Genomic DNA, 19,893 nt, shown 5'->3' with positions numbered 1-19,893 from the left:
TGGTTCCCCCCCACATATCGGGTATCAGCGTACTCAGGACAAATTGGACAACAAATTTTGGGGTCCAATTTATCCTGTTACCCTTGTGAAAATACAAAACTGGGGGCTAAAAAATCATTTTTGTGAAAAAAAAAAAAGAATTTATTTTCACGGCTCTGCGTTATAAACTGTAGTGAAACACTTGGGGGTTCAAAGTTCTCACAACACATCTAGATAAGTTCCTTGGGGGGTCTAGTTTCCAATATGGGGTCACTTGTGGGGGGTTTGTACTGTTTGGGTACATCAGGGGCTCTGCAAATGCAACGTGACGCCTGCAGACCAATCCATTTAAGTCTGCATTCCAAATGGCGCTCCTTCCCTTCCGAGCTCTGTCATGCGCCCAAACAGTGATTCCCCCCCACATATGGGGTATCAGCGTACTCAGGACAAATTGGACAACAAATTTTGGGGTCCAATTTATCCTGTTACCCTTGTGAAAATACAAAACTGGGGGCCAAAAAATAAGTTGTGTGGGAAAAAAAAGATTTTTTATTTTCACGGCCCTGCGTTGTAAACTGTAGTGAAACACTTGGGGGTTCAAAGTTCTCACAACACATCTAGATAAGTTCCTTGGGGGGTCTAGTTTCCGATATGGGGTCACTTGTGGGGGGTTTGTACTGTTTGCGTACATCAGGGGCTCTGCAAATGCAACGTGACGCCTGCAGACCAATCAATTTAAGTCTGCATTCCAAATGGCGCTCCTTCCCTTCCGAGCTCTGTCATGCGCCCAAACAGTGGTTCCCCCCCACATATCGGGTATCAGCGTACTCAGGACAAATTGGACAACAAATTTTGGGGTCCAATTTATCCTGTTACCCTTGTGAAAATACAAAACTGGGGGCTAAAAAATCATTTTTGTGAAAAAAAAAAAAGAATTTATTTTCACGGCTCTGCGTTATAAACTGTAGTGAAACACTTGGGGGTTCAAAGTTCTCACAACACATCTAGATAAGTTCCTTGGGGGGTCTAGTTTCCAATATGGGGTCACTTGTGGGGGGTTTGTACTGTTTGGGTACATCAGGGGCTCTGCAAATGCAACGTGATGCCTGCAGACCAATCCATTTAAGTCTGCATTCCAAATGGCGCTCCTTCCCTTCCGAGCTCTGTCATGCGCCCAAACAGTGATTCCCCCCCACATATGGGGTATCAGCATACTCAGGACAAATTGGACAACAAATTTTGGGGTCCAATTTATCCTGTTACCCTTGTGAAAATACAAAACTGGGGGCTAAAAAATCATTTTTGTGAAAAAAAAAAAAGAATTTATTTTCACGGCTCTGCGTTATAAACTGTAGTGAAACACTTGGGGGTTCAAAGTTCTCACAACACATCTAGATAAGTTCCTTGGGGGGTCTAGTTTCCAATATGGGGTCACTTGTGGGGGGTTTGTACTGTTTGGGTACATCAGGGGCTCTGCAAATGCAACGTGACGCCTGCAGACCAATCCATTTAAGTCTGCATTCCAAATGGCGCTCCTTCCCTTCCGAGCTCTGTCATGCGCCCAAACAGTGATTCCCCCCCACATATGGGGTATCAGCGTACTCAGGACAAATTGGACAACAAATTTTGGGGTCCAATTTATCCTGTTACCCTTGTGAAAATACAAAACTGGGGGCTAAAAAATCATTTTTGTGAAAAAAAAAAAAGAATTTATTTTCACGGCTCTGCGTTATAAACTGTAGTGAAACACTTGGGGGTTCAAAGTTCTCACAACACATCTAGATAAGTTCCTTGGGGGGTCTAGTTTCCAATATGGGGTCACTTGTGGGGGGTTTGTACTGTTTGGGTACATCAGGGGCTCTGCAAATGCAACGTGACGCCTGCAGACCAATCCATTTAAGTCTGCATTCCAAATGGCGCTCCTTCCCTTCCGAGCTCTGTCATGCGCCCAAACAGTGGTTCCCCCCCACATATGGGGTATCAGCATACTCAGGACAAATTGGACAACAACTTTTGAGGTCCAATTCATCCTGATACCCTTGTGAAAATACAAAACTGGGGGCTAAAAAATCATTTTTGTGAAAAAAAAAAGAATTTTTATTTTCACGGCTCTGCGTTATAAACTGTAGTGAAACACTTGGGGGTTCAAAGCTCTCAAAACACATCTAGATAAGTTCCTTAGGGGGTCTACTTTCCAAAATGGTGTCACTTGTGGGGGTTTTTAATGTTTAGGCACATCAGGGGCTCTGCAAACGCAACATGGCATCCCATCTTAATTCCAGTCAATTTTGCATTGAAAAGTAAAATAGCGCTCCTTCCCTTCCGAGCCCTGCTATGCGCCCAAACAGTGGTTTACCCCCACATATGGGGTATCGTCGTACTCAGGACAAATTGCACAACAACTTTTGTGCTCTAATTTCTTCTCTTACCCTTGGGGAAATAAAAAAATGGGGGCGAAAAAATCATTTTTGTGAAAAAATATGATTTTTTATTTTTACGGCTCTGCATTATAAACTTCTGTGAAGCACTTGTTGGGTCAAAGTGCTCACCACACATCTAGATAAGTTCCTTAGGGGGTCTACTTTACAAAATGGTGTCACTTGTGGGGGGTTTCAATGTTTAGGCACATCAGGAGCTCTCCAAACGCAACATGACGTCCCATCTCAATTCCAGTCAATTTTGCATTGAAAAGTCAAATGGCGCTCCTTCCCTTCCGAGCTCTGCCCTGCGCCCAAACAATGGTTTACACCCACATATGGGGTATCAGCGTACTCAGGACAAATTGCACAACAATTTTTGGGGTCCAATTTCTTCTCTTACCCTTGGGAAAATAAAAAATTGGGGGCGAAAAGATCATTTTTGTGAAAAAATATGATTTTTTATTTTTACCGCTCTGCATTATAAACTTCTGTGAAGCACTTGTTGGGTCAAAGTGCTCACCACACATCTAGATAAGTTCCTTAGGGGGTCTACTTTCCAAAATGGTGTCACTTGTGGGGGGTTTCAATGTTTAGGCACATCAGGGGCTCTCCAAATGCAACATGGCGTCCCATCTCAATTCCAGTCAATTTTGCATTGAAAAGTCAAATGGCGCTCCTTCCCTTCCGAGCTCTGCCCTACGCCCAAACAATGGTTTACACCCACATATGGGGTATCAGCGTACTCAGGACAAATTGCACAACAATTTTTGACGTCCAATTTCTTCTCTTACCCTTGGGAAAATAAAAAATTGGGGGCGAAAAGATCATTTTTGTGAAAAAATATGATTTTTTATTTTTACCGCTCTGCATTATAAACTTCTGTGAAGCACTTGTTGGGTCAAAGTGCTCACCACACATCTAGATAAGTTCCTTAGGGGGTCTACTTTCCAAAATGGTGTCACTTGTGGGGGGTTTCAATGTTTAGGCACATCAGGGGCTCTCCAAATGCAACATGGCGTCCCATCTCAATTCCAGTCAATTTTGCATTGAAAAGTCAAATGGCGCTCCTTTCCTTCCGAGCTCTGCCATGCACCCAAACAGTGGATTACCCCCACATATGGGGTATCAGCGTACTCAGGACAAATTGTACAACAAATTTTGGGGTCTATTTTCTCCTGTTACCCTTGGTAAAATAAAACAAATTGGATCTGAAATAAATTTTGTGTGAAAAAAAGTTAAATGTTCATTTTTATTTAAACATTCCAAAAATTCCTGTGAAACACCTGAAGGGTTAATAAACTTCTTGAAAGTGGTTTTGAGTACCTTGAGGGGTGCAGTTTTTAGAATGGTGTCACACTTGGGTATTTTCTATCATATAGACCCCTCAAAATGACTTCAAATGAGATGTGGTCCCTAAAAAAAAATGGTGTTGTAAAAATGAGAAATTGCTGGTCAACTTTTAACCCTTATAACTCCGTCACAAAAAAAAATTTTGGTTCCAAAATTGTGCTGATGTAAAGTAGACATGTGGGAAATGTTACTTATTAAGTATTTTGCGTGACATATGTCTGTGATTTAAGGGCATAAAAATTAAAAGTTGGAAAATTGCGAAATTTTCAAAATTTTCGCCAAATATTCGTTTTTTTCACAAATAAACGCAACTTATATCGAAGAAATTTTACCACTATCATGAAGTACAATATGTCACGAGAAAACAATGTCAGAATCGCCAAGATCCGTTGAAGCGTTCCAGAGTTATAACCTCATAAAGGGACAGTGGTCAGAATTGTAAAAATTGGCCCGGTCATTAACGTGCAAACCACCCTTGGGGGTGAAGGGGTTAAGCGCCGACACAGCACTGGAGTATGCGGGAGCGGGTATGTCAGGCAGCCTCACTCTGTCTGCGGCCTGGTCGTCCTGTCTGGGAGTGTGCTCTCTACAGTCTGGCTTCAAGGAGGAGCTACTCACGGTCAGTGGCACTACGGGAGTCAGTACGGTCAGCGATCTCTGGAAGCATGAATGCCTGTTCCACATCTGACCCGCTGTATTTTAGTTAAAATCCCAGTTTTATAAGCAGAAGAATATTGCTAGAGGATAAGTAACTCTGCTGCTATGTAGTCATCCTGTTCTGTGTATCCCCGCCCCCACCCATCATTGGCAGCTTTCTGCCTATGCAACGTGTACACAGAAAGTTGCCATTGAATGATGTGGGCGGGTTATACAGAGCTCAGCATTCAGAGGACAAGTAAATTTGCAGCAGATAAGATTAAAAAAAAAAGCAGTAAGTGACACATCGCTGGAATTAGGATCTCTGCCCGTATATCATGCTGCTCTCTGGGGACCAAAAAACTGGTGACAGGTTTCCGCGAAGTGCAGCCTATTGTTTTGGTCGTCCGCAACATTCCAAGATTTTCATGTGTTCCTAAGGTAAATATAACAGTACAGACCAAAAGTTTGGACACACCTTCTCATTTAAATATTTGTCTGTATTTTCATGACTACATTCACACTGAAGGCATCAAAACTATGAATTAACACATGTGGAATTATATACTTAACAAAAAAGTGTGAAACAACTGAAATTATGTCTTATATTCTAGGTTCTTCAAAGTAGCCACCTTTTGCTTTGATGACTGCTTTGCACACTCTTGGCATTCTCTTGATGAGCTTCAAGAGGTAGTCACCGGGAATGGTTTTCGTTTCACAAGTGTGCCCTGACAGGTTTAATAAGTGGGATTTCTTGCCTTATAAATGGGGTTGGGACCATCAGTTGTGTTGAGCAGACATCTGGTGGATACACAGCTGATAGTCCTACTGAATAGACTGTTAGAATTTGTATTATGGCAAGTAAAAAGCAGCTAAGTAAAGAAAAACGAGTGGCCATCATTACTTCAAGAAATGAAGGTCAGTCAGTCTGAAAAATTGGGAAAACTTTGAAAGTGTCCCCAAGTGCAGTGGCAAAAACCATCAAGCGCTACAAAGAAACTGGCTCACATTAGGACCGCCCCAGGGAAGGAAGACCAAGAGTCACCTCTGCTTCTGAGGATAAGTTTATCTGAGTCACCAGCCTCAGAAATCGCAGGTTAACAGCAGCTCAGATTAGAGACCAGGTCAATGCCACACAGAGTTCTAGCAGCAGACACATCTCTACAACAACTGTTAAGAGGAGACTTTGTGCAGCAGGCCTTCATGGTAAAATAGCTGCTAGGAAACCACTGCTAAGGACAGGCAACAAGCAGAAGAGACTTGTTTGGGCTAAATAACACAAGGAATGGACATTAGACCAGTGGAAATCTGTGTTTTGGTCTGATGAGTCCAAATTTGAGATCTTTGGTTCCAACCACCGTGTCTTTTTGCGACGCAGAACAGGTGAACGGATGGACTCTACATGCCTGGTTCCCACCGTGAAGCATGGAGGAGGAAGGCACACTGAAGCAGCATGGCTACCACAGCATCTTGCAGCGGCATGCTATTCCATCCGGTTTGCGTTTAGTTGGACCATCATTTATTTATCAACAGGACAATGACCCCAAACACACCTCCAGGCTGTGTAAGGGCTATTTGACCAAAAAGGAGAGTGATGGGGTGCTACGCCAGATGACCTGGCCTCCACAGCCACCAGACCTGAACCCAATCGAGATGGTTTGGGATGAGCTGGACCGCAGAGTGAAGGCAAAAGGGCCAACAAGTGCACTGCTAAGCATCTCTGGGAACTCCTTCAAGATTGCTGGAAGACCATTCCCGGTGACTACCTCTTGAAGCTCATCAAGAGAATGCCAAGAGTGTGCAAAGCAGTCATCAAAGCAAAAGGTGGCTACTTTGAAGAACCTAGAATATAAGACATAATTTCAGTTGTTTCACACTTTTTTGTTAAGTATATAATTCCACATGTGTTAATTCATAGTTTTGATGCCTTCAGTGTGAATGTACAATTTTCATAGTCATGAAAATACAGAAAAATCTTTAAATGAGAACGTGTGTCCAAACTTTTGGTCTGTACTGTATGTTATATGAATACATCTGTATCAACAGAAATTCGATTTACAAAAATGTGTTCAAATATCCACCTTACATCACTAAAAAAGAGATATATTGTATTATGATATATATGTGGGCAGCACGGTGGCTCAATGGTTAGCACTGCAGCACTGAAATCCTGGGTTCAATTCCCACCAAGGACAACATCTGTGAGAAGTTTGTATGTTCTCTCCATGTTTGTGTGGGTTTCCTTCCACTCTCCAAAGACACACTGATAGGGAATGTAGAGTGTGAGCCCCAATGGGGACAGTGATTAATAATGCCTGTAAAGCACAATGGAATTAATGGTGTTATATAAGTGAGTGAAATAAATGAATAAAATGTAATGCAATTGAACAGTGTATATAATACAGTACATGTATACAATAGGGGATTAAAATAAAAGCTTGGAAAATATTGGGTAATCGGAAACAAGGCTGCCATCACTGAATGCGTGATATTATTGTATGTGAGTCTTAGGTACATGAACCGAAGGTTAAGAAAACGTTTAGTTTGGCGAAGAAATGTGTCATGAGCCTACCGCAAATATAAAAGCCCAAAGTGACATGTCCAAACTGAGAGAATTTGCAGAACCTGCCAGTGCACTATAGAACTGAGGAGTGACAAGGCTTCTGGTGTTAAAAAAAAAAAAAAAAAAAAGTACATAGAAGCATGGCAGAAGCTCTTGGACCCCAGTATAAATTCTTAAGATGGGTTCTTCCAGCCGACCTTGGCTTATTGTCATTATTTTTGTTGTGGCCCCTGAATCCCCTATAACTATTTCACTGGAAATAAAGGTCCTGTGATTTATCTAATTTATTGTATTCCATATGGTATGCTATATGACTAAGGTGGTCAGCCGACTAGGATTTTGTAAAGCTCCCATTATTATTTTATTTATTTATTTATATTTATTTATATTTATTTATTTATGCTCCTTTATAGAGATGGTATGGCCCAGTAGAGGCAAGGAGACCTATGACAAATAATCTTAAAGAGAATCTGTCTCCAAGTTTTTGCTACCTCATCTGAGAGCAGCATAATGTAGAGAAAGAGACCTCGATTCCAGCAATGTGTCACTTAGTTTACTGGGTGCATCAGTTGTGATGCAATCAGAGTTTTTACATGTAGCATGTAGCAGAGCTCAGAAAGCTATCCCCGCTGACACTACAGTATTTTATGTGCATTGTATATTGACAGTGAGCTGCTAATCGGTGGTGGGGGTGTGGTATGACTAAGAAGCATGGGAGCTGTAGTTCTGTAGTGTTAATCTCGTGCTGATAAAACACTCATTGTATTGAAATAGCAGCACACAGCCTAATAAGTCACACATTGCTGAAATCAGTGTTTTACCGCCTACCTCATGCTGCCTTCAGATTAAATAGCAAAAACATGCTGACAGATTTTCTTTAAGAGGTTAAAAAATAATAAAAACTTATGTTCACCTCTCACCCGTCTTGCTACCGCAGTTACTCTCTCTATCTCCTCCATCCTCCAATCGTTCTTTCCATTTTTTTCACATCTTTCAAGCCTCAAGTGGTCACATGGTTCACAATGCCCATCACTGACATCAGTGTCAGCCAGCTGGCCACTATTTTGCTGGACTGTTGCAAATCCAATGACAGGAATTTTGGATTACCAGAGTCTGATCAATCTGCGCCCTGTGATCCGATCCCAGCAACAACAAAGGTGGCTATATATTAGAGCCGTATCCTGCTGCAGTCCGCATGCGTGTAACTGCTGTTCCTTTGTCATCCTGGTAAGTTATTCCCTTCAGGACATACATACAGTACACATACGGAGGCCACCATCATCATTATTGCCCTTCCTTGTGTATGGGGGACCGGGCCCCATCTCTTCTGCTCGCCGGGCCCCAGTGGCAGGATTCTGCCAGTTAGTATCTTTATTGCCATGCGGGAATGCTTCCTCCACGGTAATAATTAACATCTGCCAGCCAATCACAGGCCGGCAGCTGACGTCAGCACAAACATCTCCGACACATCGGCGCCTCAGATGAATCAGTCAGAAGACGCCTCTGGACCGTGGTCAGGTAAGGAGAAACTTTTATTTTTGTTACTTCTTTTTTGTAAAGCTGCATTGTGGAGACAGAATGGAGAGACATGAGGCAGAATGGAGAGACATGAGGCAGAATGGAGAGACATGGGGCAATATGGAGAGACATGGGGCAGTATGGAAAGTCATGGGGGCAGAATGGAGAGACATGGGGGCAGTATGGAGAGACATGAGGCAGAATAGAGAGACATGGGGCAATATGGAGAGACATGGGGCAGTATGGAGAGTCATGGGGGCAGAATGGAGAGACATGAGGCAGAATAGAGAGACATGGGGCAATATGGAGAGACATGGGGCAGCATGGAGAGTCATGGGGGCAGAATGGAGAGACATGAGGCAGAATGGAGAGACATGGTCGCCGTATGGAGAGTCATGGGGGCAGAATGGAGAGACATGGGGCAGTGTGGTTGAGACATGGGGGCAGAATGGAGAGACATGGGCCAGTATAGAGAGACGTGGGGGCAGAATGGAGAGACATGGGCCAGTATGGAGAGACGTGGGGGCAGAACGGAGAGACATGGGCCAGTATGGAGAGACGTGGGGCAGAATGGAGAGACATGGGCCAGTATGGAGAGATGTGGGGGCAGAATGGAGAGACATGGGCCAGTATGGAGAGACGTGGGACAGAATGGAGAGACATGGGCCAGTATGGAGAGACGTGGGGGCAGAATGGAGAGACATGGGCCAGTATGGAGAGACATGGGCCAGTATGGAGAGACGTGGGGCAGAATGGAGAGACATGGGCCAGTATGGAGAGACGTGGGAGCAGAATGGAGAGACATGGGCCAGTATGGAGAGACATGGGGCAGAATGGAGAGACATGGTGCCAGAATGGAGAGACATGGGGCAGGAATGGGAGAACATATGGGGCCAGGAGGAGCTAGGAACAAGACACAAGGGGTCCAGAACAGAGTACATATGGGAGCAGGATGTGGGACATTATTACAATATGTGTTAATATGGGATATATTATTACTGCTGTGATGTTTTTCATTTTCGATGATACTGTTTTCAGTTGGGATCCTGCTACTGTGCAGGACAACAATGTCACTTTCTTCATCTGTCATAGTGTAGAAGTTGGGGAAAAGTGGGGAAAGTGCTCCAGATAACTGTGTTATTTTCTGCAGACACGAGTCCTGTCTGGAAGAAGTGATGGCGGTCTGGTTATCAAGAATAGATAATAATAATTTTTAAAAATGACATGGGGTCCCCCCTATTTTTGACAACCAGCCTTGCTAAAGCTGACAGCTGAGGAATGGTATTCTCAGACTGGTAAGGGGCCTAAAAATAGCAGCCCGCAGCTGCCCAGAAAAGGCACATCTATTAGACAGCTTAGTAATGGAGAGGTGTCTATAAGACACCTCTCCATTACTAATCCAATAGTTAATGGTAAATAAAGACACAGCCAGTATAAATCCTTTATTAGAAATAAAACAAAACAAACTTTTCCATTTTTATTTAAAAATAACAAACACAGCTGCTATTATTCACTAAATTGTGCTGTAATTCCACTCCTTACCACTGGAGGATGTTATTATGATCAGCAATCAATCGCCCTTTAGTAAGATGGCCATTGTTGAAGCCGTGGAAGCCATCTTGTTTCCTGTTTGGGCCTACTTGAAGGGACTCTGTCAGCACATAATGACTGTTGAAACCAACTACAGAGTCTCTGTGCATCATGGCGGGGCCAATCATTTGAATATACCTTACCACCTGCTTATTTTTCATCTATCTCTGCCCTTATCTGGGTCTATGAAACTAGAGCTGTCAGGCAAATAAAGGTGGAGGGTGGGGATAGAGGGACATCACGCAGGTTGCAATATATTTTTAAATGATTTGCCCCACCATGAAGAACCAAGTGGCAAGACTTAGCTTGCACAGTCATTCTGTGCTGACAGAGTCCCTTTAAAGGGAACCAGTCATGTCAAAAAACACTATTAACCTACAAATGTGGGGTTAATCATCAGGTTAATCATCAGGTTAATAGCGTTCTGAACCTGCCCGGTGATGGCTCTTACACCCCTGTTGCTGGTAGGAAATGAACTTTATTCCTCCCGATAGTGTTCTGGCTTCAGGCACGGGGGCGTTGTTGATGCAGGTTCAGTCACCACTCTGAGTATAGAGTGCGGTGGTTGTAACCGTGATCTCTGCACTGACTGACAGCAGCTCAGCATCAGGGCCAGCTGTCAGTCAGGGAGTGCGGTTACATCCGCTGCTCTCTATAGACAGAGCAGTGACTGAATCCGCACCCATGTCATCCCCATGAATGGAACCGAATGCTGCCAGGAGAAATAAAGTTAATTTCCTTCCAGCAATGGGGTTCTAAGTACTGGTGCCAAGCATGTCCAGGTTCAGTGCTCTATTAACCTGTAGATTAACCCCATATCTGCAGGTTAATAGCGTTTGTTCACATGTATTGTGTCTAGCCTTCAAACTAGATCCAGTCTCCAGCTCCTAGAACTGTCTTACCCAGACTATTCCCACTAATTTCCAGATTGTTCCTACGATCTCCATTCCTACAACCAAGAACTTGCTGTTCCTGCTTGTGTATCTCCAGCCATTGGATTACAGTCATGCTCCGCCAGTATCGTAAAAGTCCCAGCAGTTGAATAGCCAATGATCAGAAAGCAATGGAATAGCCTAGCAATATGGAATCACTTTCTGTTATGGGTAATAAAAACCTTTAACTTCAATTTTATACCTAGAAACATGTGGAATATGGAAATGATACCTTTATGTATTGTGATGACATCACTAGAATAAACTACTGCAAACTGGTGAAGTGATTGTTCCCAATCTTCACTGAAAATGTAATAATCCACTATGTTAGGTGCTGTAGACCTCCAGTATTCTGGTCCTTGGGTTCACCTGTAGCAATAATTCATATTTTGTGGTCCATAATTTTGATATTTTATTTCAGTTTGAACTTCCATCTTACCTGGACCTTGTATCTGCACCAAGCTTTTAGCCCGTCTCACCCATCAACCTCACCCTCAAATGCTACTCAGTGGGTCTTAAATAATAATAATAATATATCAATTATACTTACATATATTGCTATAAGTTTAGTAGGCAAATATTGCATGGCTTAATCTTTGAAATAAGTATCTGATTACAGACCCTTGGATTTTTCTACATTTTATGATCATTTTCCATGATGAGTCATCACTGACTGATAAAAGAACAGTCAAAAGAATGATGGTTCTCGGTATACATCAACCAGTGATCAACGCAAACAAGGAAATCGCATTTTGTATTTCTTTTGGGCCAACAATTATGGTGGATAGGAGAATCAAAAGTCGAAACCCAGTGATTTCTTTTTCATTCATTAATAAATTATATTTAATTTGTGCAGTATTATTTAGTTCATTTTTATCTGAAAATTCATGGATTCCTTTTCTTTAGTTGGGTCATGGCTTTATATTCTCTCAATGGGGTCAATATTTCAGCCACCAGGAGTTCCTGTAGAATGAAATTGCACTACAAACTCTACTACAAAAGTTCTCTTCAGGTGGAAATGGGAAAACTCCTACCACAGTGACTGATAATGATTACACAGCTCCTGTAACACAGTTACAATATAGAAGATCATAGTTGAGCCTCTCTGATTGTATTATTATATTAGCTTATTTAAAACAGCATTCATAGATGGTTCTGGACCTGGCTAACCATGTAATGTTGTACTATGTAATGAGATTTATAGCAGAACATAAATAAGTCAAAAGGGGAATAGCTATGGGCAAATAAACATTGAAATCATTTTACAAGGTATGGATGCAAAGCCTGGACGATAAAGAAACAAGACAGAAGAAGAATCAATGCCTTTGAAATGTATGTGTTGCTGGTGAAAGATATTATCAATACCATGGATGGCAATAAGAACAAAGAAATCAATTTTGGAACAAATCAAGCCAGAAATGTCACTCGAAGCAAGGATCACTAAACTACGACTTGCCTACTTTGGACACATCACAAGAAGAGACAATTGATGGATAAGGATATCATGGTCGGAAGAATAGAATAGAAGAAGAAGAATTGATACAATCAAGATAATGGCAGAGAAGACCCTGGTGTACTGATCTGGGATTGCACAAAACCGATCTTACTACAGATCGTTCATCCATCAAGTCGCCATGGCTCAAGATCGAGCCGAAGCCCGTTAAATAATAAAATAATATAGGATTGAAGAGAATAATATTATAAAATATTTAATATTGTTGGAACCCATTTATTAACACTCTATGCACCTGCCATTAAATACTGTGTCAGTATATCTAACGTGTCCCCTTTTTTCATCAAAGTCTAAATTTACTACCCTACAATTGAAACTGAACTTAAGGCTTTAAAATGTCAATTCTCAGAAGTAAGTCACCAAATACAGTCCTTTCAACTCAGTCCTATGTTCCTTAACTTATGTGCATGATGGGAATTTTCTGCACGGACTGTTGCTCTCTACACCCATCCAGTTATTGCCCTGCTTTTTAAGACCAAGTATGTTCAAAGTCCCTTCAGCTGTTTCCTCCTGTGCTTCTCAAATCTGTCTTCATAGATAGTTCCATACAAGTTTCCATCATGGCTACATTTGTTTTTTGTTTTTTTTTCTTCACTCCAATTACGATCCATCTTATACCAAAACAAACATGTTCCACTGTCCAAATGTACAACACCGGCTCAGACTGCCTGGTGCCAGTGCTAGCCTCAGGGGCTGATAAAAAGACTTGATGACCTCCCCAAGAGAGGGTCTGAGCCTGCAAGAATGTGACAAAGTCTCTTTCAACTATTAATCACCAGGGAGAGGAGCATCATTAATTAATAAATAATTGGAATTTTAAACTAACTTCCTTTTAGACATTTTTTGCCGAGTGTGAGCTAATGGACATTAGTGAGCCAAGAACATAAAGTAGTTTATAATGAGGGGTTTGCCCTGAAAAGAAGGATAAGAGACAACTCCCCTTCTCCTCAGTGACAAGTGACCACGTGCTCAGATTTGATGCTGTAATTTATAGCATACGTACCGAGCCAGCCATTATGTGCTAATTACTAAATAATGGTTTTTATTACTGCAATTACAACTCATCTTAGAGTTTTATCATTTGCATGTTCTTAAAAGTAGTATCATTTGCTTGTGCAGATGTTTGTTGTGTTGTGAAGCCAAATGAGATGTTCTTGGCGCGATATATCCTCTGCTTCCTGCATATCCTCACAATGGTTTCACAAATTCTTCCTGCACACAAGGAAGTGGCTGTAGCAGACAGAGATGAGTGAATATATTCAAGTCAAATTGGGTTCTATGCAAATATTTCAAAAATTTGTATTTGCCAAAACTGAACTGTAATAGCCATCAAAGGGTTACAAAATACAAAAAATACTTGCATTCACCTTACTGCTCACCTCTCTAGATCTTCTGCTCCTCTCCATCATCGGTCTAGTCCTCGTTGCATCTAGTTCCTTTGTTCCTCACATCACCTGTTTAGTCCTTGTTGCATCTATCTCCTCTGCTCCTCACCATCACATGTCTAGTCCTCATTGCATCTAGCTCCTCTGCTCCTCACCATCACTTGTCTAGGCTTCGTCGCATCTAGCTCCTCTGCTCCTCACCATTACTGGTCTAGTCCTGGTCACATCTAGCTCTTGTGCTCCTCACCATCACCTGTCTAGTCCTTGTTGCATCTAGCTCCTCTGCTCCTCACCATCATCTGTCTAGTCCTCGTTGCATCTAACTCCTCTGCTCCTCACCATCACCTGTAAGAGAGGCCTGTAATTGACATCATAGGTAGACAACAACTATGAGAGTCAAAATGAGAAAACAAATCCAGAAAATCACCTTCTCTGATTTGGCAAGATTTATTTAGCAAATTATGGTAGAAAATATGAAATCTTAATATTCCAGAGCTGGAATCATAAAATGATAATTTTAATATTAAGCAGGAAAATTCTCAAAATGATTATAATGCCGATTTAAAATGGATTTTCAAGTACACCAATTTTATAAGGTCTAACAAACTTATATAATAATGCAAGAAGCTTGTATAGTGAAATCTGTGGATAGACTTTGAAAATCCATTTTAAATTGTCATTCTAATCAATTTGAGAGTTTTCCTGCTTAATATTAAAATTATCACTTTATGATTCCAGCGCTGGAATATTAAGATTTCATAACGCTTTTGACATGGATTTTCAAAGCAAGTACAGCTGCTTCATCAGGTCTATTCTGACTCCATAACAAAGCTTCGACTGTACGGTACCCTTTCTAGGCTTCCTCACTATATGCCAGTACTCACACCTAGATATATTATGAGATAGCTTTAACTCGACTACATGATGTATGAAGATTCCCGAAGATTTATTTCAAGGGAAATTCTTGCAGTATGTTCAATTGCAGTAGGTAAAACAGACTATTCTGTACCAGATCTGCTAGACATACGCTTCCTAAGATGGCTGGCACAGAATGAGGAAAAGGGAAGCGAGGTTGTTGACATCAGAGCTAGGGAGGCAGACAGGGAGAGAGGGTGGACAAACTTTTAATAGACAAAACTTACTGCATTGTAGCATAATAGCAATTATATAATACTTTATGATTCCCAAGTCGTGGGACATGACAAGATCTAAGAGATATATTTATTAATGAATCGAGTTTTTACTGGGACTTCATGTTGGGATAATTTGTAGAAAGAAAGTAATAGCCACGATTAGTTAATAAGGGAAACAATGGGACTCATTTATGAAAATTTACTAAAACTGGTCCTGTGGTCTGAATCAATCAATGGGAAGTTTTTTTTTAAATGATTAAATGCTGAGCTCTGATTGGCTGTGACTGACCATATCTGTTTTCTGTATGACAGTTTGTTTGTTTTTTAATTGTGTGACCAAGTCTCCCTGAGAACCATTTACAAAAGTTGGGAATTGCGTTCTAAGAAGGCTATTGTCATAATCAACTAAATAAGGATGTAGCCATATTACTATGTCCTCTGACCCCACTTGGTTTGCATATTGGAAAGACTATCAGACCCCTAAAGCTTCCTCTTAGGGTCTACATAATATTTACCCTCCACCCTGGAATTCAAAAGTAACTATACATTGTACATGAGTAGGCAATCACCCCATCTGTGACTCCTTTTTCCTCCAGCTTCCTTCTCCACTCAGATTGACATTCTGTTCCACCTGCTTTCAAAGTAGGCCACTAAGGTGGCATTAGGAGGGCAGTAATTAGAAAAGAAGAGGAGTTTGCTTCCTAATGCCCACCCCATGCCACTGTGCAAGCAAAAGTAAAGGAACACTGATCTGAGTGGAGGAGGCAGCAGGAGAAAAATAGAGAGCGCAGGCAGGATGACTATGCATAAGAAATGACTATATATTGGAATAAATGATAATAATAAATAATAATAATAATACATAAAGGAATGGATGGTTACTTTTCAGTTCCAGGGTGGATGGTCGCTTTAAAGAAGCACTGCCATCAAAATTTGTATCCCCCTAATATATTGCAGTCATCATACTATATAGCACTATGTACATACAATTGCTCATTTTGCCCTTCTAATTCTTCTCTTTCCCATTGGGTCTATGATGTCAAGTGATTAAAAAAGACTAGCTGAATCCTTCTAGGCTCTATTCAGGTTGTCAGTTTTTAATCACAAGATGTCATAGTCCTAATGAGTAGAGTTGAGCGAATTTGTTTGGATTTGGTCGCTGAATCTGAATTTGCCATATTCGAACCCTATTCGTGCCGAATGTATGTTTGATGATCAGTTGCGAACAAATTCAGTAATTTCTACTCCCATTGACTCTAATGACGTTCGGCTGTGTTGGACGTATATTGCAAAACAATATTCGATGCCGATCGTATTCGGAACTGAAACCGAACAAATTCGCTCAACTCTACTAATGAGCAAGAGAAGAATTAACTGGGTAGAAGGGAAAATGACAATTGTAAGTACACCGTGCTATATAGTATTGTGATTGCAATATATTTAGAGGATGAAAACTTTTATGGGAGTAGGAGGAGTGCTTCTTTAATTCCGATAGTAGGCATAACTAAAGAGAAAACATTATAAAATATGATAAAACATATTTTTTGACCCTGCGGTTTCTACTGCTCAGACTATACAGCCAAAATTGCACTTTCACGTCGCATCTTGGGTCTCATCACCACAACTTTTTTCCTAAAAAACAAACTCGAAAAAAGTGTTAGAAAGCAATCATAATTACAATTTCTGCTAGCCACTTGTATTAGAGGTTGTTTTTCCTCATTTTGCTCTATGATTATGTGATGATATTTTACCTTTAAATATGACTATTTTATACCGTTTACTCTCCCGTGTCCCCGGTGTGCACTTATCTATTTCTCATTGCACATTTAGTACGAGCCTAGACCTGCCTTCGGAGAACAATCTATAGCTGTAACACATATGCAAGCAGCTATCATCTGATATGCGGTTACCTCCAGACACGGATATATCTCTTTAACAAATATGTTCCATCATTCTGATGGCTTTTCAAAATGATAGTAAACTGTCAAGGGTGTAATTAATGGCAATGAACCGGCGCAGTCCTTCATTCACTAAAACGGTTGTTCAGCCGCTCACATCAATGTGACAGAGGCAGCCGAGGCCGTGTCAATCGTGCAGGTTGTGTGGTTTTGTTTTTAATCAGAATCTTTCTAAATTGAATATAAAGGATCGTATAACGTGTGTGATCTCAGTTTTCATTTTATCAGAGCACTGTAAGAAATGAATGAATGAATGAATGATTGAGGCCCGACATATTCTTTCTTGCCTCTTGAGCTGTATTTTTGGGGAAGGTAATACTGTTGTGTTTGTGCCCCACATGGCATATTAAGATAGCGTGGGCCAATGTACAGTCTGGATCATTCACAGAATCACACGGTGGTTCCCCTGGTCAGTTTTGGGATCTTCCTGCCCCAGAAAAATCACTTTATATGGTTAGGAGTAATTTTGAATTAGTGGCTGATACAAAAAAAAAACAAAAAGCCACATACGTCCAGGAGACGATTATGAGAAGCCTGAGGAGAAATCATGAAAATAATACCAGAAACTGCATATCACAAGAACAACACAACATGTCGACATATACTCTAATCAGTAGGGTAAGAGGGGGTGCAAGGTGGAATGACCAGTTTAGCTTCAGGAGACACCCTCTAAAAAATGAATTGTTCTAAGTGAATAATATATTTTATTTCACAATACAAACTACATGCATTGCTTAAAAGATTGGTTAGACCTGATGAGGCTGTTGTACTTACTTTGAAAATCCATGTCAATATGGCAATATATTCCAGTTAAAGAGTGAGAGAGCTCATTGGTCCAAGTGTATTCAGCCAACTGACAGAGGCAGCTTGGACTGAGCCGACTGCCATCTCCGCTGGGAGGAGAGACACTGAGGAGATGTGTGGGCAAAGATTGGGATTCAACTTTCAAAAAGGATTATACAGTAATTCCTGCAATTCTTACATGGATTTCCATAGTACAAGAGCCTCATTAAGTCTATTTAATAATCCGGTGACAAATCTTTTGGATTCCTCATAAAAATATGTTTTCCTATTTACCTGCAGCTTATTGTGAGTAAGCTGGACAAGTTATGGAGGCTTTCTCCTAGCCCCCCTCAGTAATGACTGATGATCACGGAGGATGTATCTGGCTCAGGAATATTCACAACTGTAAATCAATGGGGGAAAGAGTAAAAAAAGTTTGTTATGACCACATCAGATACTATGAGTCTACTTCATTCATTCTTTCCATATTTTTGCTGGTTTGGAACCCTGCCATCATATTATCTTGAGTAGTGGATCAATAATATTAATTGTGCTCTATATTAGGAAGTTTGACCCACTTTTCGTAATATTGGGCAGGGCTCAGGTCATGCTTACACAGCTTGATTGAACATTTACCAATTTTTGCTTTATTTTTGATTTCTATGTTACGGAGAAGGAATTTTTAACGTCTATTCACAGTCGAAGTTTCCACATATACTGTGCAATACATCACTTGATTTGCATGATAAGCCTCTGGCAGAATAGATGTATGAGCAGGTCATTTTCCGTTTAGCAAAAACATTCATGAGATTCTTTCACAATACCTTTGTCAATATGAGAAAAAACAGACTATGGGATTTACTCTTTTCATTGAGCCCTCTAAAAACAATAGAAAAGTTAACACATTTGTGATGGTTCTCTGAAATTAGATTGTCTCTTAGAGTAAATGCACACAAATAAATAAATAAATTAATTAATTAATTAATAATACAGGACACTGAATTTTCATGTTTCTTAAACATTTTTTTAAAATTAAAACTGGTACCAAAAATATCCCTCACAATCATTTGTAATCAGACAGCCCGTTCTTTGCAGAACACTGACTGAAACTGATAGTGTCGCTGTCAGAGGTAACATTTTACTGTTGTGAGCAATATATGATTTACCATTTATTCCATAACGCCTTCCACTTTCTCCCCAAAAATATGTTTCCCAGAGGCAAAGGAGGCCAGTTGTGGCCTGTGTTTGGTACTGCTGCCTGAAAGGTTGGCGCCAGTGGTGGTGCTACTGCTTCTGATACAGGCTCCCACATTCTTAGACATGTTTTTTTTAAACTATCCTGTCCATTGCCATTGCCACTTTTTATTTTACCATACGTTTTATGCAACACTGTAAATAGCTTTTGACAATCTTTTCAACATCAATTATTCAACTTTTGGAAGAAAGGGACATAACAGGCAAGTATCTACACATACAGAGAACAAAATTTGGCAACAGGCGACAGAACACGTGTGACATGTATGTTGTCAAATTGGACTAGTAAAACAGATGTGCAAAAACTGACATACGCAATAAAATGTCTATATTTAGGGATGAGAAATGAACAATCATCTGAATGACTGCTCATATGAAAAAATCACAATGCACAATTACATTTTAAGTAAATGTCGCACCAATCAAATTACTTCATCACCACTCTTTTATCTCGTTTGTGAAAAGAGACCTTAAAGGGGTTGTCGCCTTTCAGAAAAGTTTTTTCTTATTAGTTCCATTAGTAGTACAAATAAATAAACTGTGCTTTACTTACCTTGCTGGAGTCAAGAGCAGAGTGTCCGCCATTGCTCCCGGTGTCCATCGTTGTCTGCAGTGTTACAGACAACTAAGCTAAGGCGCTCTATCTGTGTACACAGCATGAGCCTCTGATCTCATTGACGGGCTGCAATGCTGTCATTGTGATGTCAGCGCTGAAAAAGGTAAAAGACACAAGGAGCAGCAGCAGAGACTCAGGGCTTAACCTGGGCAGGTTAATTAAAACACAATTTATTTATTTTTTTTAATTATTTTTTACTAATTTTTTTTATTACTTTTTACTAATAAGGAAAGTTATTGGAAAAACTTTTCTGAGAGGAAACA

At 40.7% G+C, this 19,893-nt stretch overlaps 1 long non-coding RNA gene across 1 annotated transcript; it reads right to left on the bottom strand.

Annotated features, from left to right (window-relative positions):
- Positions 1 to 13,585: 13,585 nt before the first annotated feature.
- LOC143768400 (uncharacterized) lies at positions 13,586 to 19,684 on the bottom strand. Its single transcript, XR_013213846.1, has 4 exons — positions 19,568 to 19,684; positions 18,055 to 18,163; positions 13,881 to 14,231; positions 13,586 to 13,731 (listed from the first exon to the last, which is right to left on the bottom strand). It is a non-coding gene; the product is annotated as an uncharacterized LOC143768400 (long non-coding RNA).
- Positions 19,685 to 19,893: the final 209 nt, after the last annotated feature.

Source organism: Ranitomeya variabilis, chromosome 4 (genome assembly GCF_051348905.1).
Source record: "Ranitomeya variabilis isolate aRanVar5 chromosome 4, aRanVar5.hap1, whole genome shotgun sequence".
In the NCBI taxonomy this organism is placed as follows: domain Eukaryota; kingdom Metazoa; phylum Chordata; class Amphibia; order Anura; family Dendrobatidae; genus Ranitomeya; species Ranitomeya variabilis.
The sequence above is the reverse complement of the archived record's forward strand: the minus strand, read 5'-3'. Positions and strand labels throughout refer to the sequence as shown.